The sequence below is a fragment of the Canis aureus genome, chromosome 14 (assembly GCF_053574225.1).
Source record: "Canis aureus isolate CA01 chromosome 14, VMU_Caureus_v.1.0, whole genome shotgun sequence".
In the NCBI taxonomy this organism is placed as follows: Eukaryota; Metazoa; Chordata; class Mammalia; order Carnivora; family Canidae; genus Canis; species Canis aureus.
Genome location: NC_135624.1, coordinates 24,010,717 through 24,032,047, shown reverse-complemented (window position 1 = coordinate 24,032,047; position 21,331 = coordinate 24,010,717). Strand labels below are relative to the sequence as shown.

Below are 21,331 nucleotides of genomic sequence, written 5' to 3'. Positions count from 1 at the left end.
TTGTGTATAGAGATGCAACAGTTGATTTTTGTGTTTTGATTTTTGTATCCTATGACTTTACTAAACTTGTGTGTCAGTCCTAGCGATTTTTTGGTAGATTCTTTTGGGTTTTCTATGCAGAGTATCATGTCATTGTATTGGTGTATTTTGAGTATGCACTGGTATATTTTGAGGTGAAACTATATAAGCGGGCTCACCTACTAGCCTAGATTCTTATTTTAGAGCCCTGGCTTTACTACTCAACTAGCTAGCAAACTTGTTAGTGTATTTAGCTTTTTAGACCTTATTGTTTTCACTTATAAACTGGGAATGAATACTTACCTGGCAGGGGAGATACCATGATCACGAAGGTAGTATTCCCAGGGCGAGGCTTATCCATTGCACTCCGGATGTGCTGACCCCTGCGATTTCCCCAAATGTGGGAAACTCGGTGGTAGTGGGGGACTGCGTTCGTGCTTTCCCCTGAAATAAAAAAAAAAAAACAACTGGGAATGAAAATCACTTCAGTATATTAGTGCTTTGAATTCAAGTTGCATTGAGTATGGAGACTCTCAGTTGATAATTACTCAAAGAGCTCTCTTACAGGCTACCTATGAACTGTGTTAATAATATTCTTACCAAGACCTTCAATGAAAAGAGAAGAATCTTTCTTCTCATTCCTCACTGTGGGCTTTCCCTTGTGTTCTGTATACCTTTTAAATCCCATGAATGGGTTAGAGAATTCTTAAATGCCCCAATATTGTGTGCTTTTGTAAGGAGAGGGCTCATGATTTTCTTCAGTGACTGTGTTTTTGTGATCCCCACATTTTAAGAACTAGTGTGTATTCTACAAAAGAATTTGAAGTTCATTTAAGACCGATGCCTTTTCCCCCTTCCTGATCTGCACTTTTCACTATTTCTGTACTTTGCTGAGTACACGTTAGTGGTGGGAGAGGTCTTATGTTCTTTTCTGGATTTTCTCTTGAGAAAACAACTTCCAGGTATATAGCCAGTAAAGCTCTCTTGTTAGTAAATTGCCAATTAATGAAGTAACTTACCTATGGCCAGAAAGGCAGTTGTCAGAAAATCCACCTAAAACCTAATTAAGCCAGAAGAGATCTTGGCTTCTGCATTAATGTCTCTCCTGGCTGGTTTGGGTACAGGGAGTCTAAGCAGGGGCTGATCTTTCTGGAAAAACAGACTTTAAGAACAGAAAAGTGGGGATCCCTGGGTGGCTCAGCAGTTTAGTGCCTGCCTTTGGCCCAGGGCGTGATCCTGGAGTCCTGAGATTGAGTCCCACATCAGGCTTCCTGCATGGAGCCTGCTTCTCCCTCTGCTTGTGTCTCTACCTGCCTCTGCCTCTGCCTCTGCCTCTGCCTCTGCCTCTGCCTCTGCCTCTGCCTCTGCCTCTGTCTGTCTCTCTCTCATAAAAACAAAACAAAACAAAACAACAACAACAAAAAAAAACGGAAAAATGGTTGAAGCGCTGTGTTCATCATTTAATATTGTAAAAGAAGCAGGATTCCAGTGAAGCCGTTGTCTGGTTTTAGAAAAGGGCTGGGACGCTTGGGTGGCTCAGCCATAGAACGTCCATATTGGGCTCAAGGTGTGATCCAGGATCTGGGATCGAGTCCCACGTTGGGCTCCCCGCATGGAGCCTGCTTCTCCCTCTACCTGTGTCTCTGCCTCTCTCTCTCTCTCTGTCTCTCATGAATAAATAAATAAAATCTTAAAAAAAAAGAAAAAAGAAAAGGGCTGCTGTTCACTGCTGCTTCTCCTCAATAGTGTCCCTGGTAGTAGTGGCGTCAGAAGCCAGGAGGCTTTCACAGAAAGTAGATCTGTGCTATCACACATTTGTCTGATTGTACAAATGGAAAGGGAGGCTGACATCTGGAAGCCTGAGAGCCGAGAATATTTGCAATAGTGTAAAAATGGAATAGAATAGAGAAATCCCACTAGATGAGTTAGTCCCATCTATATCTTATTTACTTAGTGCCATATATATTTTAATTGATTCCATTTGGTTCATAATCCAGAAGCACTTGATCTCACCCATAGTCAAATAAGGCATTCAGATACAAGATGAATGTCCTCCCAGGAATTCCTGGCGGTCTGCCTCCCTAAACCGGTGACTCTCTCATCCAGGCCCTCCTCATCCCAGAATCCACTACCTCCTTCATCCTGTGACTTAAGACCTCTATTGATCTGGAGTGTCCATGGTTCTCTCCACTGGTGAAAGGAAAGGGATAGCTAACTTTGATCTAAAATGCTTCCAATGGCAATCCCATTTTTGAACTTGTATGCACTTTGTCTAAATAAACTCATTTCCCCTGGCCATTAAACTAGTCAGAAGGTTTTGGCTTGGACACTGAAGAAGAGTTAATTTCTGTATCCAAGATTAAAACATTATTTGCAACTAACAAAAACCAAAGTTTGGGATTAGATTGCCTAGAACAATGTCTGTGATTTAAGAATCCAAAGCTAAAAGTTCTTATCGATTGAAATTTAATGGTCGCTTTAAGAATTCTTATGTAGGAATTTAAAATAATTTTCTAACTACATAGTGTTTTTCAGCTTTTTACATTTTCTCCCTAAAGACAATTGCAGTTAAACTTAGGAAAGTGGTTGCAATGCTTATTGGCAAAGTTAACTATCTCCTAATATTTGGAAGCCTGACTATATTTTATTTTATTTTATTTTATTTTTTTAATTTATTTTTTATTGGTGTTCAATTTACTAACATACAGAATAACACCCAGTGCCCGTCACCCATTCACTCCCACCCCCCGCCCTCCTCCCCTTCTACCACCCCTAGTTCGTTTCCCAGAGTTAGCAGTCTTTACGTTCTGTCTCCCTTTCTGATATTTCCCACACATTTCTTCTCCCTTCCCTTCTATTCCCTTTCACTATTATTTATATTCCCCAAATGAATGAGAACATATAATGTTTGTCCTTCTCCGACTGACTTATTTCACTCAGCATAATACCCTCCAGTTCCATCCACGTTGAAGCAAATGGTGGGTATTTGTCATTTCTAATAGCTGAGTAATATTCCATTGTATACATAAACCACATCTTCTTTATCCATTCATCTTTCGTTGGACACCGAGGCTCCTTCCACAGTTTGGCTATCGTGGCCATTGCTGCTATAAACATCGGGGTGCAGGTGTCCCGGCGTTTCATTGCATTTGTATCTTTGGGGTAAATCCCCAACAGTGCAATTGCTGGGTCGTAGGGCAGGTCTATTTTTAACTGCAACACCCGTAAAACAATCAATGTGATTCATCATATCAGCAAGAGAAAAACCAAGAACCATATGATCCTCTCATTGGATGCAGAGAAAGCATTTGACAAAATACAGCATCCATTCCTGATCAAAACTCTTCAGAGTGTAGGGATAGAGGGAACATTCCTCGACATCTTAAAAGCCATCTATGAAAAGCCCACAGCAAATATCATTCTCAATGGGGAAGCACTGGGAGCCTTTCCCCTAAGATCAGGAACAAGACAGGGATGTCCACTCTCACCACTGCTATTCAACATAGTACTGGAAGTCCTAGCCTCAGCAATCAGACAACAAAAAGACATTAAAGGCATTCAAATTGGCAAAGAAGAAGTCAAACTCTCCCTCTTCGCCGATGACATGATACTCTACATAGAAAACCCAAAAGTCTCCACCCCAAGATTGCTAGAACTCATACAGCAATTCGGTAGCGTGGCAGGATACAAAATCAATGCCCAGAAGTCAGTGGCATTTCTATACACTAACAATGAGACTGAAGAAAGAGAAATTAAGGAGTCAATCCCATTTACAATTGCACCCAAAAGCATAAGATACCTAGGAATAAACCTCACCAAAGATGTAAAGGATCTATACCCTCAAAACTATAGAACACTTCTGAAAGAAATTGAGGAAGACACAAAGAGATGGAAAAATATTCCATGCTCATGGATTGGCAGAATTAATATTGTGAAAATGTCAATGTTACCCAGGGCAATATACACGTTTAATGCAATCCCTATCAAAATACCATGGACTTTCTTCAGAGAGTTAGAACAAATTATTTTAAGATTTGTGTGGAATCAGAAAAGACCCCGAATAGCCAGGGGAATTTTAAAAAAGAAAACCATATCTGGGGGCATCACAATGCCAGATTTCAGGTTGTACTACAAAGCTGTGGTCATCAAGACAGTGTGGTACTGGCACAAAAACAGACACATAGATCAGTGGAACAGAATAGAGAATCCAGAAGTGGACCCTGAACTTTATGGGCAACTAATATTCGATAAAGGAGGAAAGACTATCCATTGGAAGAAAGACAGTCTCTTCAATAAATGGTGCTGGGAAAATTGGACATCCACATGCAGAAGAATGAAACTAGACCACTCTCTTTCACCATACACAAAGATAAACTCAAAATGGATGAAAGATCTAAATGTGAGACAAGAGTCCATCAAAATCCTAGAGAAGAACACAGGCAACACCCTTTTTGAACTCGGCCATAGTAACTTCTGACTATATTTTAAAAAGGACTTTTTAAAAAAAAAAACTGAGCCCATTCCCCACCTTTTATAATGTAAGGGGTGGCATAAGAATCATCTCTTTAAAATTCCTAAACACTCCAGAATTAAAAACTAACACAGTCTCTGGAATTCCAGATAAATAGTTATTATGAACATTTGGACATGGTCAGATGGAATAATTCTAAGGCAGCAGTAGTTTGAGAGGAAGGATGGCAATAATTTCTGAGAAACTTAGGTTGCATATTGCCTTTTTTTTTTTTCAAGACTAATAACCTTTTCAGTAAAGTCATCAGTCCAAAATACTAAGTCTCAACTGTGTGCTAAGCCATTGTCTCTTGATATCCACTGGCTATTGGTTTTCACACTTAATTTTCCCTATGTTTTTATTTTTCAAGTAAACTTGATATTCCAGGGTCCTAGTGGGTTATATGGATGTATGAAATAGCTCCTGAGTGAGATAATAGGTAACTGTAGGGAATAAAATTGTCAAGGAGCAGCTGGTACTCATTTCCAGACAACTGTGTTATACAGGAATATTGGCCAGTGTTACTAAAACATTTGATTCTTCAAGAGAACTAAAATCTAAGTTTTATGTGAAATATCCTGATTTTTAATTGATTACAATAAATATTGTAATGTAATTTATAAGAAATACATATTTCTCAGATATATTTTGTATGATTCATAGTTCTTGAAAATGCTTCAGAGCCCCAAAGGTGAAATAGGTGTCTCGTTCATCAATGAAGGTGACTTTTGGATCCTACTAAAGGATCCAAAACCCAGGGCAGGGGCTGGTTGCCAGGAAGACCAACCATGTGATTAGAGAGTTGGAACTTAGTCTTACCCTATGACCTGAGGCTAGAATTGAATCAGCCAATGGCTTAGTCAATCATGATTATGCAATGAAGCCTCCACTAAAAACCCAAAAGGACTGAGGTTGGAGAGCTTCTGGATTGGTGAGCATGTGGGGATATGGGCATAGAGGTACATCTGGAGAGGGTATGGAGCCCTTTCTCTATACCTCATCTATGTATCTATCTCTTCATCTGGATATTGATTTGTCTCCTTTATCATATCTTTTAACAAACCTGTAAACGTCTTTCCCTGTGTTCTTTGAGCCACTCTAGAAAATGAATTGAACCTAACGAAGAGGTCACTGGAACCTCCACTATGTAGTTTATTGGTCAGAGACACAGGTAACATTCTGGAGCTTGAGACTGGTATCTGAAGTGGGAGATGGGGTGCAGATGGCAATCTTGTAAGACTGAACCTATAACCTGTGGAATCTGATGCTATCCCTAGGTGGATAGTGTCAGAATTGAGTTGAATTCTCTGATATCAGCAAGGTGGCTAGATTGCTTGCTGTTATGTGGTAGGGATCCCCTTCCCTCATGTTGGAATTGGGTCCAGAAAAACCCTATAAGCATTGGTGTCAGTGAAGTGGGATTTGCTAGAATGGCCCTGGCTTACAAAAACATGGGGTTTTTGAAGAGAAAGAATACTAGGTAGGGGATAAGGAAATATCAACCCCTGATGGCTTCCTAGTCACTGACAATATGAAGCAGCAGCTACAGTGCTGTTACTAAATGTGAACATTACCAATGGAATTTAGAAATGGTAGTAGGGCAGACTCTGGAAGAGTTGGCTCGTTGTATATATAAGGGAATATGAAATAACAAGTGGGCTAAATATACAGTGTCATGGTTATTGTGCCTATGCAATGAAGCCTCCATTAAAAACTCAAATGAAAATAGCCAAAATGAAAATAAAAGAACATGGAGTCAGGCCTTGATGCTGAATCAAGACCCAGTATCTAGGCTGACCTGAGCTTTGGCCATTGGCTACAAAGCTGCCTAGAAATGGCATATTGTGCAGGGGCAACAGAAAGTACCCTAAGACCTTGGTCACAAAGAAGGTAGTTGATATAGGGGAAGGACAAAACGAAGAAACTACTGAAACCAGGGGATATACAGACATAATTCATATATACTGCAGGTTTGGTTCCAGACTACCATGATAAAGTGAGTCAAATTAATTTTTTGGTTTCCTAGTGTATATAAAGTTTGTTTATACCATATTATACTCTATTAAGTGTAACAGCATTATGTCTAGAAAATAATATATATACATATATACCTTAATCAAAAATACTTTATTACTTAAAGAATGAGAACCATCATCCGAACTTCCAGCAAGCCATAATTATGGATCACCATAACAAATATAATAATGAAAAAGTTTGAAATGTTTTGAGAATTAAAATGATACAGGAACATAGAATGAGCAAAGGCTGTTGGAAAAATGGGGCCAATAGACTTGTTCAATATAGGGTTGCCACAAATATTCAATTTGTAAAAACAAAAGAAACTCATGAAATATCTGAAGTGTAATAAAGTGAGGTATGCCTGTAGTCTAAAGGAATTGGATCGGTATCATCAACTTCCTAAGAAACCATTTTGGAAATGAAATGGACTGAAAAAATAACCAGTCTGGGGGCCCTGTCTTAGTTTTGGATGCTTCAGAGTAAGCATGTTTGGGTTGATGCAGGACCTGCAGTTCACTCTCGAAAAACTGCAGATGGCAGTACATGATCCAAAAACATGGGAGATTATTCTTGAGGGAACACCCCCGTTGGTGGAGTGGATAAAAACCCTTTCAAGTGTATTTATCTTGAGATAGAGGACTGCCCAGTTCTTATGGAAGAACTGGAACACCTCAGATAAATGACTTTATGATGATCAGGATATTTACCCTCTGAATATGCCCATTACTCAAGTTATGGTAAATGCTGTGAGTAAGAAGTCCCCTATTAAATAGGCACCTTGTGTAACCTTACTGCTACAGAATGGAACAATAGTTTCAGAAGATTTATTATTTTGCTAGCTTAGCTTCCCTGTATGAGTCTTACGGACACCAAGAACATTAAAGTAATTAAGAAAAATGAGGAGAAACAAAGGGGAAAGTCAAGGGGCTCAACATAGTGGAGTAGAAATCTTCAGTTATTGAGAAATGGGATATGTGTAACAGCAGACATTGATGGAGTTCAAACAAAGGTGTTGATGCAGCATTACCAGAGATTGGGTGGACCATTAGGACTCCCATTAAAGGGCTCCAACTAAGTCTGCTCTATTAACCCCAATTTGAAGGGATTTAAAAGGCTAGAATGCAAAGATTACAATGAGAAATTTAACTAGCAATCCTCTCGGACAATGCTTAGGAAGATTACTTAGGGTGGTTTGATGTAGAGACTAAGGTCTTCCGGCCCCGCCCCCAACCAGAGATGGTTGGCCATAGGCACACATGTGGGTAAAATGGTCCTGGAGTGCAGGAAAGAGAAGAAACTTGAGACTGCTTGATACAGGAGCTCAATGCATTATGATTCTACAACATGTTGGTGACGTATTTGCAGGGGCGAAGTTTAGATTTGGAGAATGCAGAAATACAATAGTTGATGAAGTAAGTTCAGTAAGAGTCTGAGTGAAAATTGAGGTTTTTGATTGGATGTGTTATTAGGAAGAATATATCTGATGATGAATTGCTCCCCTATCTAATATTGTAAAACAGAAGACATGTAAGCCTACTCTCATGCTGGTTTTAATTGGGCATGCTCGATGGGAACCACTAGAAGTACCAAAGCCTACACAGGTGGACAACTGAAAGCAATATGGACTATTACTCAGCCATACATCAATGTGGATGGAACTGGAGGATATTATGCTGAGTGAAATAAGTCAATCAGAGAAAGACAATTATCACATGGTTTCACCCACATGCAGAATATAAGAAATAGTACAGAGGACCATAGGGAAGGAGGGGAAGCTGAGTGGGGGAAAAATCAGAGAGGAAGTCAAACCATGAGAGACTCTTAACTCTGGAAAACAGAGTGGCTAAAGGGGAGGTGGGGGGTAAGTGGGTGACAGGTATTAAGGGAAGGCAGGTGATATGATGAGCACTGGATGTTATATGCAACTGATGACTTATTGAAAACTACATCTGAAACTAATGATGTACTATTTGTTGGCAAATTGAATTTTTTAAAAGATTTTCTTTATTTATTCATGAGAGAGAGGCACAGACACAGGCAGAGGGAGAAGCAAGCTCCATGCAGGAAGCCTGACATGGGACTCGATCCTGGGTCTCCAGGATCACGCCCTGGGCCAAAGGCAGGCACTAATGAATTCACTAATGTCCTTTCCAAAGATGGAAGAGTCTGGATAAAGATAATTGACAGAAGGATAAATAGCTGAGGGTAAAGGGATGAATAGATGGGTTACACAACAAGGGAAATCCAACATTTTGTTAATACTTCAAGAGATGCTCAGAACATAATGTTATCTGTAGCATACCAGATGCTTGGAAAGGTAAAGCTATGTTTGTTTTGCCAAGACCACCCCTGCTTTTGAAACCAGACAAGATTGAATGGCAACTTGCAAATCTGAGTGACATTGTTCTGGGAGACATTATCATCATCAGATATGTTGATGAACTGGACCAAATGTCAACGACTAAATGGAACTCTAGTGATGTGCCAGAGTCTTTTGTCTCCTTCCCCCCACGCCCCCATGCATCTATCACTTGTGTCTTCACTATAGGAAGGAGATGGCCCCTGCTATACAACAGTTAGTCAGTGGAAACCAGTCTTAGTACAGACCTGTGAGAAGAGGCAGAGTGGTTATTGGCTTTGTCCTCAGCCAACCTGGAATCCAGAACTAACTGAATCATGGTTAATTGTAATGATTCCTCTCCTTAATAATATGTGGCATATGAGCAAAGACTAACTTCTGTTGGGATGGCAAAGTGAACACCCCTGTCATATTTCCAGATTTGTTCTGTAATGAAACTGAATTGCATCATGACTGTACTGTGATATATTGCAATATTCCATCATTGATAAGATTTGACTACTTCATGTAAATAAATCTTTGCTAATACAGATGTTGATCAAATCTATTGGGAGATTGAATATTTTTGGAAGACGACTGGTCTAGGGAGGAACTGGATCTAACTAATCATCAGCTGATTTCTGTGCTAAATCCTTTTGCACAACTTTATCATAAAATACAATAGCAGTAGATGAGGAGGTGGGAAAAGAATAATCACACCAATAAAATACAAAAATGTAATGGATTTATAGAACAAATGAGCTGTTTTGTTTAATGTATGCCTACCCCACACTGGCTTCTCCAAATGTTAGGGCTATTTGTGTTGGTACTCTTGCTATACCTGTTCTATAAAAGCTACACCAAATGTAAGTGCTGTAACAGGTATGATCATTTTGCCACAAGGGATCCATGTTTGAAGATCTGGGGGTGGACTGAGCTATACAGTTGACCTTTGAACAATGTGGAGGGTAGGGTCTTCAGAGGTGCTGTCAAAAATCTGTATTCAGGGGATTCCTGGGTGCTCAGCGGTTTAGCGCCTGCCTTTGGCCTGGGGCATGGTCCTGGAGTCCCAGGATCGAGTCCCACGGCAGGCTCCCTGCATGGAGCCTGCTTCTCTCTCTGCCTGTGTCTCTGCCCCTCCCTTTCTCTCTCTCTCTCTCTCAATCTCTCTCTCTCTCTCTCCCTCTCCTTCTCTCTCTCTCTCTCTCTGTCTGTCTCTCCTGAATAAATAAACAAAATCTTAAAAAAAAAATCTGTATATAACTCTTAACTATCCAAAAACTTAATAGCCTACTGCTGACTGGAAGCCTTACTCCCAACAGTCAACAAATATTTTATGTATATTTTATATACTATAATCCAATAAAGTAAGAGGGAAAATGTTAAGAGAATCATAAGGATGAGAAAAGAGAATTTTAAAATCATAAGGGAAACATTTACAGTATTATAAAAAATGCATAAGTGGACTCACACAATTCAAACCTGTGCCAAGGGTCAATGGTAATGATTTCTAAGAAATACATATTCAGATGACCAAATCATACTTCTCAGATTTTGTACATTCACAGTTCCTGAAGATGCTTCAGAGCCATAAAAGTGAAATGGGGGTCTTGATGTCAATGAGGTTGAGGTGGGGTCCAAAAGTCACCTAAGGGTGGGGGGGCTTGTTGCTAAGAGGACCAACCAAGTGATTTGAGGGTTGGAACTTTCAGTCCTACACTGTAACCTCTGAGGATGGGGGAGAATCAGCCAATGACCAATGACTTAGTCATTCATGAGTAGGTCATGAAACTGCCATTAAAAACCAAGACGGGCTGAGTTTGGAGAGCTCTTTTAGGTTGGTGAGCATGTGGAGATGCAGAGAGAGTAGCACAGCTGGGGCAGGAAGTTCCTAGCCCCATCCCCATACGTCACCCTGTTTACATATTCACCTGGCTGTTGATTAGTCTTTTATGATATCCTTTAACAAACTGGTAAATGCATTTCCCTGTGCTCTGTGAGCCACTCTAGCACATGAATTGTCTTTGGAATCTCCAATGACACATTTATTATGAAAAGGGAAAACAGGATGAGAACCCAGGTGTTCATAAGTCTCACTTTAAGTGAACCTCTCCTAGGTCATGAACCTCGTATGCAGATGCAGAAAATAGTCCTTATTACACAGCCTACGATCTTCTATTGAAATTTCATTCTTGTTCATTTGATGCCTCTGTTTTTGCATTGTATATAACTTGTGTTGTCTGCCAAACAAAAACACAGAGTAATCTGAACATTTCAGATTTGATCTATTTTGTTTACGTGGCTTTGAGGCATAACAAGGCATTTCCACAGGAGAATGAACCGTCATCTATCTAGTTCTTTCTTTTTCTATAATTTCAGCACATTTGTAGTTGGAAGGCTTTACTGAAGTCATTATGAAGATTATATATATCACTGCAAAAGAAATTGTTTTACTTTTGTCCTATACATCTCAAAGAATAACTAATAAAGGAAATCTTTGCCTAATAGGCTTAATTGTACCAGTACATGTTATCGTCAATTTATGGGGATTTTTTTCAGTGCTGCAGTTTGTGATAGTCCATACTTCTAACAGCTTCATCGTTAACCACTTAAGCAAGAATGGATGGCTTTATCTTGGTAGTTAGGCAAGAAAATTGTACTTTACTAAAACCAAACTTTTTTCTTTAAGTAGAAGAAATACTTCAATTCTACAAATCATCTTAGTAAACAAGGATTTTATTTTTCATATTAGTGATCAAGAAATCCCCCAAATGAATGACAAGGTGACCTGCGGGTCTTTTAATTGAGTCACACTATTTTCTGGTGTTCTGACAAGTTTCTGGAATGTTTTGGTAAGCTTCTGCTTCCATTTCGGAAAGACCTTTGGACATTATCAGTTTGATAGGTTGTGGTTTGCTTCCCAAAGTGGCAGCTTTACTTGCAGCTAGTGTGGTTCCAGATAATAATTAGGAGTGTCCTCAGCAGCACCTACGTGTGTCCTCCATCTGTTTCCTGAGTTTGTGTTTTTAAGGTCAAGCTAAGTCTCAGAAGCAAGAAAAATAGAGCCATGATGATGGTGCAGAGGTCAAAGCATACGTGGTAGCAAGCCTGGATCTTCTCCTATTGATGTGAATTTGGGCTACTTACTTATCAGCTCCAAGTTGTTTCCTGAAAAAATTTAAATAAAATTTAGACATAATCAATAGCCATATCCCACAATTACACATGTAAACACACTGATATGGAGCCTTTAATCACTTTAAATCACTCGCAGCACATCTATTAGATTTGTGATAGACTAAGCAAAAAAGAAAAAGTGGGGGGAAAGGGGAGAACCCTGCAGGAGAGCAGTAACAATTTATAATCCCTTATCCCCTTAGCTTTAACTAGCGATTTGATTATCTTAAAGACAGAATATTTTAATAATACTATTTATGGACTTTTCAGTCTTTGGCTTGGTGATTCTTCAATGCTTAAACACAGAAGCATTGTATAGGGTTGTGTGCCCAATCCCATCTTGATTCTGATGCTGCTTGGCTAATGTGGCTATGGTTGTATTTACTCTCTTGCTCTCCTTCACCAATTTAGGCATGAGGAAATAGAGAATCAGGGACTTTAAGAGACTGGGATTAGGCCACAGAACTAGTTTCTTTCTTTCTTTCTTTTTTTTTTTTTTACCATAGTTGAATCACTTCCTGAATTGAATTGAATATTTATTTTATGTGTGTATGTGTAGTATTTATATGAACTTCTATTTTTTTTTCTTATTTTTCCTCTTAGAGTAATAGCAAATCTTCTGGATTATTTTCTGAAGATTGTGGTATTCCAAAACTGACCTCTGGTCTCTGCCTTCTGCGCATTTTGAACATTTAATAATACATTCTAAGAGGAGCATTTTTAGAAAAGGAATATAGTGATGACCTTGCATAAACCAGCAATGACTGGATTTATTCATTTGAGATGATAGTTTTAACATTCAGAGGACCCTGAGAAGGCTGAAATTTTCTTGTAGTCATGGAAGGAGAGCTGTAATATGAGTAGGAATATGGACCCAAGTGTGTGTCTCCTGACTTCTGGATTGGTGCTCTCTGCACACCATTTTGTTTTTTCTTACTTAGTGACCATGTCATCCTTGAGGTTTCCAGCATAATCCTTACCATGGGGTAATTTCACTGCCTGACATCTCCTTGAAAGCATGATGCTTTCCCTTTTGCATAATTTGTTTCACCAGGAAAGCCTGGGATCCATAGGAGTCAAATTAGGCAGCATCATGGTCTCTTCATTGAACTGAGTTTGACCTTTCTATTTGACTCATCTGGCATTTTTCACAATGATTTTTTTCTTTTTTAACTGAAGTATAGTTAACCTACAATGTTATATTAGTTTCAGGTATATAACATAGTGATTTGACAATTCCATATGTAACGCAATGCTCATTACCATTAAGTATAGTTACTATTTGTCACCAAAGTGTTACAATATTGATGGTATTTCCTATGCTGTACTTTTCATTCCTGTGACTTATTTATAACTGGAAGTTTGTACTTCTTGATCCCCTTCTATTTTTTCCATCCCTCCACCTCCTCCCCTCTGGCAACCATCAGTTTGTCATCTGTAGTTATAAGTTCATTTTTATTCATTTGTGTTCTTAGATTTTATATGTAAGTAAAATCATAGGATGGTTGTCTTTCCATCTGACTAGTTTCACTTAGCATAATACCCTGTAGGTCATTCATGTTGTTGCAAATGGCAAAATTTTCTTTCTTTTTTTTTTTTTTTAATGGCTAAATAACTGGGATGCCTGGGTGGCTCCTTGGTTAAGTGTCTGCCTTTGGCTCAGTGCATGATCCTGGAGTCCTGGGATTGAGTCCTGCATCAGGCTCCCTGCAGGAAGCCCGTTTCTCCCTCTGGCTATGTCTCTGCCTCTCTCTCTCTCTCTCTCTCTCTCTTTCTCTGTCTCTCATGAATAAATAAATAAAATCTTTTTTTAAAAAAATGGCTGAGTAACTTTGCATTATATGTATACATATATACATATAAATTGTAACCATCCAAAATGTAGTGTGTATGTGTGTATATATACACACACATCTCCTTTATCCATTTGTCTAACGATCGACACTTGTGTTGCTTCCATATTTTGGCTATTGTAGATAATGGTGCAATAAGCATAGGGGTGCATATATCTTTTCAAATTAGTGTTGTTATTGTGTTTTGGTAAATATTCTGCAATGGAACAACTGGACTGTATGGTATTTCAATTTTTAATTTTTTGAGAAGCCTCCCTACTTTTTCCAACTGGTGATTGTACCAATTTATATTCTCAACAGAGCACAAGGGTTCTCTTTTCTCCTCATTCTTGCCAATACTTATTACTTCTTATCTTTGTGGAATCAGCCATCATCATGAGGTGATATCACATTATGCTATTAACTTGCATTTTCCTAGTGATTGATATTGAGCATCTTCTCATGTATCTGGCCATCTGTATGTCTTTAGAAAAAAGTCTATTCAGCTCTTCTGCCAATTACTTGAATTTTTTGCTGGGGTGTTGAGTTGCAAGAGTTTTTCATATAGTTTGGATATTAATACCTTATTGGTTATGTCATTTGCAAATATCTTTTTCATTCAGTAAGTTGCCTTGTCATTTTGTTGATGGTTTCTTTTACTGTGTAAAAGCTTTTTAGTTTGATGCAGTCCTAATAGTTTTTTGTTTGTTTGTTTGTTTGTTTGTTTTTTGCCTGTTTTCCTTGCCCAAGGAGACCTACTCAGAAAGATGTCATTACAGCTGATGTTCAAGAGATTATTGCCCATGTTTTCTTTTAGGTGTTTTGTGGTTTCAGGTCTCACGTTTAAGCCTTTTAATCCATTTTGAATTTATTTTTGTGTATGATGTAAGAAAGTCCAGTTTCATTCTTTTCCATGTAGCTGTCCAGTTTTCCCAACACCAATCATTGAAGATAGTCTTCATTTTATATTCTTGCCTTCATTGTCATAGATGACGTAATTGACCATATAAGCATGGATTTATTTCTGGGCTTTTTTTTTAAATTTATTTTTTATTTTTTAATTTATTTATTTTTATGATAGTCACAGAGAGAGAGAGAGAGAGAGAGAGAGAGAGAGAGAGAGGCAGAGACATAGGCAGAGGGAGAAGCAGGCTCCATGCACCGGGAGCCCGACGTGGGATTCAATCCCGGGTCTCCAGGATCGCGCCCTGGGCCAAAGGCAGGCGCTAAACCGCTGCGCCACCCAGGGATCCCCTATTTCTGGGCTTTATCCTGATCCATTGATCTATGTTTCTGTTTTGGTACTCTTTTGATTACTATAACTTTGTAGTATATCTTAACTTCCAGCTTTGTTATTAAGATTGTTTTGGTTATTTGGGGTCTTCTATGTTTCCATACAAACTTTAGGATTATTCTAGTTCTGTAAAACAAAAACTATTGGTATTTTGTTAAGGATTGCATTGAATCTGTGGGATTGCTTTGGGTAGTATGAACATTTTAACAATATTCTTCCAATCTATGAGCATAGTATATTTTTCCATTTGTGTCACTTTCAATTTCTTTTATCAGTGGCTTATAGTTTTGAGAGTACAAGTCTTTTACCTCCTTGGTCAAGTGTATTCCTAGGTATTTTTTGATGCAATTGCAAATAAGACTGTGTTCCACATTTCTTTTTCTACTACTTCATTGATATATAATGCCAATTTTTATGCCTTCTATTTCTTGTCTGACTGCAGCTAAGACTTTCAGTATTATGTTGAATAAAAATGGCAAGAGTGGACATCCGTATCTTGTTTTTTTATTTTAGAAGAAATGCTTTTACTTTTTCCCCATTGAAGACTATGTTAGCTTTTTGTTTGTCACATATGGCCTTTATCACACTGAGGTATGTTCCCTTTAAGGCCATTTTGTGGAGGGTCACAAGTCTTGTTTTCTGTTCTTAAAATATGTCAACACTTCCTTAGATCCATCCACTGGAAGCAGCCCAGAAAAACTACATAATCTCCATGTTGCTTTCTAGATTCATTAAGTAAACAATTAAAACCTATAGATCTTCCTCATAAATTTTTATATATCTGCATCAAAGAACAACAGCATGTTGGTAATGAGTTTTATGCCACTTCTTTTAAACTTCTGAAACTATATTCTGTGATTAATATCCAGTCCAGAGTCATTTATCTTTATCTGCTTTTCCTCTAGCACGTTAAAGTCTTAATTTTTTTCAGCTGTTTTGTTGTTATTGTTGTTCAGGGAAATAGAGAACCTGTTTTCCCCAATTTGATTGGTCAATATATCCTTTTCCTTACAAGGTTTGGGAAATTTCAATTTTTCAGGTGACCTTTTTGATGTATATAACTCCTTTTTAGATGAGACAAGATGGCTAAATAGTTAAATAACTTTCTGTTTGATTTTTGAAACCAGGCATGGCTGTGGCAAAGACTCTAGCTATTGACCCAATCTATTCACCTTCTGGGAATACAACTAGATGATATTTTCAACATTCTTTGCAGTTAATGTGGCCATATCACTAAGCTGTAACCAATGGAGGAAGTTCTGTGCATCTCTTCCAAGCCACGGTGTCAAACCTCCTACACTCTATTCATTCCACAACCATATATTGAGTGCCTGCCATGGTCAAGGCCCTGGTACATGTAGAACTTGTGATTGTGTTGGTAAGAGGATGACCATAGATAGGGTTAAAGAAAATAAGGTTTCTTTAATGGCAAAGAATGTGGAAACTTATCTGTGACACACCCCACCTCACCAAGAGATGTTGGCAAATTTGTAATATTATTTTTTGAGATATAATGACCTATACCATCATGTAAGTTTAAGCTATATAATGTTCATTTGATACATTTATATGTTGCAGTATGGTTACCATTGTAGTGTTAGTTAATGCCTGTCATGTCACCTAATTATTATTTTCTGTGATTAGGGCATTCAAGATCTAGTCTTTTAGCAATTCTGAAGTATATAATACAGTATTGTTAACTATAATAATTATAATACATTGCTGATTACTATACACTGTAAGGTAGACCTCCAGAATATGCTCACTTTATAATTAAAATTTTATACTTGATTTTTTTTGTTTAAATTCAATTAACCAACATATAGTAGTAGTTTCAGATGTAGAATTCAGTTAATTATCAGTTGCATGTAACATCCAGTGGTCATCACATCATTCAGTTACCCCGTCTCCCCCACCTACCTCCCCTCCATCATTGCTCAGTTTGTTTCCTATAGCCTCTCATGCTTTGTCTCCCTCTCTGATTTCTTCCCATTCAGTTTTCCCTCCCTTCCCCTGGGATCCTCTGGACTATTTTTTATATTCCACATATGAGTGAAGTCATATGATAATTGTCTTTCTCTGATTGAGTTATTTCACTCAGCAGAATACTTTTGACCAATGTGAAACTGATTTAGGAAAGCTCTGAAGTAAGGCTTGGGAGGAGGTAGAGAGAGGTGATCTTGAACAAGGTCTTAAAAGGACCCTGATTTTTTTTTCTTTTTCCTTTGCTGTAATGTGGCTGGAATGAAAGTGGGAAGACTCAAATCATGGCAACAATAAAAACATTGGATGGCCTCAATGTAGAGTAGTGTCTCTGGGATGCCCTGATTAACACCACGGCAGGGGATTTGAGGCTCTATGAAGAGGTCAGGTAAGGAGTTGGTGTGATAAAAAAAAAACATGTTCTGGGATTGATAAATAAGAGCACAGTGTACTATTCTATCTGGCAGTTGTTTTAAGGAGATTCTGTTTTTGTTCATATCATTGGCAGCTTTGCATCCTCATGGGGACACTGAGGCCAGGAAAGCCTGCTCCTCTTACTACCGTAGGCTTCTGTGCCTCCTGCTCTGTGTAGCCATCTTTGTGCCATGTGTTTCCTCCATGGTAGGAGTTTTACTGTGTCTGTTGGAATTTTTCTGTCAAACACCATCACCCTTGTGACCATTCTGGAACAATGGTGAATGAAACAGGACCTATTTTTTAATTTGCTTGCAGGGGATTTAAATAGGCATACAAATGAAAAAGGAAACAGCCTAGTAAAGCCATAGTAAAAAAAAAATGAAAAAGAAAAAACTATGGAAAATTCTAAGAAGGAAATTAGACGGTGGGTAGTGCTGCTACTGTTGGCCCATTGTGTGACTTCATGCCAATTAGAATGGCATCTTCTCTTCTCTGAGCATAAAGCACAGAGCTTGGGAAGCAGACAGAGCTAGAGTGCAACTCCTGCTGGATCCCTACCCCCCTTGGTTGGATGCCTTTTTGTAGGATACAGTGTGCAAAAATGTACATGGCAGCCATGGAGATATAATAGAGAGCATCCTTGGGTAAGGAGGCAGAACAGCTGAAGGATGGGAAGGTATTAGTTTTATAAAATTGGTGGGGGCGGGTGGAGACCTTTTAGAAAACAAAATCAAGGGCAGCCCGGGTGGCTCAGCAGTTTAGTGCTGCTTTTAGCCCAGGGTCTGATCCTAGAGACCCAGGATTGAGTCCCATGTCAGGCTCCCTGCATGGAGCCTGCTTCTCCCTCTGCCTGTGTCTCTGTCTCTTATGAATAAATAAATAAAATCTTTAAAAAAGAAAGCAATATCAACACTTATAAGACCTCTAAGATGAAGAGCTCTGCATGTTCAATAAGATGGAAATCAATAAGTAGAAGCCAGTGGGGTCAGAGATAGTGAATTGGAGTGTGTGGAGATGAAGATATAAGAAGGGTTCAGGCCATACACAGTTTATAAGGCAAGTATAGAATTTGGATCTCATTCTGAGTGTAGCAGCAGTTGGAGAGTTTAAGAAGGAGAGTAATATACTCTGAGGGACAGCCTGGCTTCTGTGTATAGAAATGAGGCTAGTGGAAAGGTCCAGATAAGAAAAGGTAGCTCGAACTAGATGGAAATGGAGCTAGAGGAATGTGACAGATGTGTAGGAAAGTGACACATATATAGGATGAGCAGATATAATATGTGGAGCTAGGGTAGGGTTATTTGGAATGAATGGGTTGAAAGGACATGGTACCATTGTGAGGCCCTTGTCTTGACTTACCCAGGATTGTGCTCTTAAGGAGGAAAGGGCAGGTTGTACAGAAAGTCTTCCCTCACAGAGTGTTGTCTCTGTTTTCTTTTGTGTCCCCCATAGAAGATAGGGGGCCACCTAGGACGGATTATTTTAGTGTGGTAATCTCTAGGATCCTGAGACAGCCCTGGGAATTAAAGATAACCGTTTTCAATCTAATGGTGTAAAACGACTCATCTACCAATAAGCCAGCTGATTAGCCAACTGACCCACCAACCAATAACAAAAAACACTAAATATCTGAGTTAAATACTGAACTGATGTTTTTCCACTCAAGAAACCACTGAACACATTCATGCTGGAACATGATCCATGTTTTCTCACAACTACTAGACTAAACCAGAACCAACTTGAAAATTTTTCCCTCCAAACCAATGTGTTATTCAAAAATTCAAACTATTCTTATTTCAAAACTGTTTTTGTTATAGTTTTCTCTATAGTTTTCTTTTATAAATGTATAAATAAATCGCACTGGGCTATGTAGAATATTGAAAAGAGCAGAACTTAGAGGATTTGGGTTTAAGTATCTTTCTGCTACTTGTTACATGTGTGATCTTGGTTATATAACAATCTGTTTTTGTTTTCTTTTTATTTGTAGCATAAGAATACTCTTGTATTGTGACAATACATGTGAAAGGACTTGGTGAGTTCCTGATGCAGAGTAAACACATACCAAATGTTAAGTTATAATTCAGTGAAGTGAAGGAATAATATTAAGCAAAAATAAATAAATAAATAATATTAGGCAAGATTTGGGGGTGACATAGTGATGCCCCCAAAAGGTTTTCTTGTTGCCTTGTGCCTGCTCAATGAGTGACACATTTTAGTCATAAGTCCAGCAAGTTTTACTCTTAGGTCCTCTGACATAGTTCAGGAATTTACTATGAGGAAGAGAAAAAACTTCTTAAATAGGGTCAATAAGATCATATTTTATGGTAACTTGAATCATGCTGATTTGGATAGTAAGTCCACAAAAACACTAATGAGGTCTTCACTTTATGCACGTAACTTCAAATGTGAAACACTTCAAACTGAAATTTTCCATTTCTCAATAAAATTTTAAAGTTAAGAGACTTAATAGATTGTAAAGTATACTTTCTCACTGCCCTCACTTATTGGTAAACACCCAGAATGCTTTGAGTTTTGGATAACGTAAGCGTTTAATGTGTCTTTTGCAAAAATGCAGAATCCAATTTTAGTCTGGAAAGAAAATGCTGAAGGAATAGGAATTGATGTATTAGTGATTGTCCTAAAAATTGTAGAGGAGAGAAGAATATATTGCTAAGGAAAAAGTAAAAAGGTGGGAATGTATTCTTAAAACTTTTCATCCTAAATGAAATTCCTTCCTTTGTGTACTAGAGTTCCAGATTTCTCTGAAACTCGGAGACACCAGAGCCATGAACATGCCTTGGTGATTTTTTTTTTAACTCTAAGAAAAATTTGAGTCTAGCCAGGGAGATAGCTGTGCTTCACTGAGCAGAGGATGACTGTTTGGATCTAGTGAATATTAATGAATGGCAACATATTGGCATTTATTTTGCTCTAAAATGTAAATTTCTAAAAATGTACATTTTAAGAGCAAGATATAAATGTTTATGCACATTTCAATGACTACCACTGTTCTTGTAAATAGTTCTAGTTTTACATAATAATTTCCTTTAACATGCCAGGGATTTCATAGGTATTTCTTGTAAATCTATCAAAATTGCTGCAAAGTAGACACTATTATCCCTTTTTTGTAGAGGGTGAAGCTAAGGCTCAGAAATGCTGGGTGACTTGTCCTTGTCCAGGGGCCATACAGATAATAAGTGGCAGAGAAGGGATTCCAGTTCATATCTGGCTCTCTAGCCCATGCTCTTGCCATGTACACTCCTATTTTCAGGATGCCACTTCCACTTGGGAGAGCTTAGCTGCATCCAAAGTCCAGCTAGGAAGATGTCAATAGTGTTTTGAGGACTAGCCTCATAAAACACAAGCCTAAGGGATCCCTGGGTGGCGCAGCAGTTTGGCGCCTGCCTTTGGCCCAAGGCATGATCCTGGAGACCCGGGATCGAATCCCACGTCAGGCTCCTGGTGCATGGAGCCTGTTTCTCCCTTTGCCTGTGTCTCTGCCTCTCTCTCTCTCTCTCTCTCTCTCTGTGTGACTATCATAAATAAATTAAAAAAAAAAAAAAAACCACAAGCCTAAGTATTAGAGCCACACACAGAGGCACCCAGGCATTAGCACTGTCCTGCAGCAGACCCTAAATTAACCGATGGCTACCTGGATAGCATCTCCTCTCAGTGCAAACCATTCACTGTTTCCATCTTAAAGATATAAGGGGGACTATTTGCTCTAGTCCATTACACCCTAC

The 21,331-nt window shown here is 38.6% G+C and overlaps 1 pseudogene; it reads left to right on the top strand.

Moving 5' to 3' along the window:
• The first annotated feature begins 313 nt into the window (after nt 1-313).
• Nucleotides 314-465, top strand: LOC144283851 (U1 spliceosomal RNA; annotated as a pseudogene).
• The last annotated feature ends 20,866 nt before the right edge of the window (nt 466-21,331 follow it).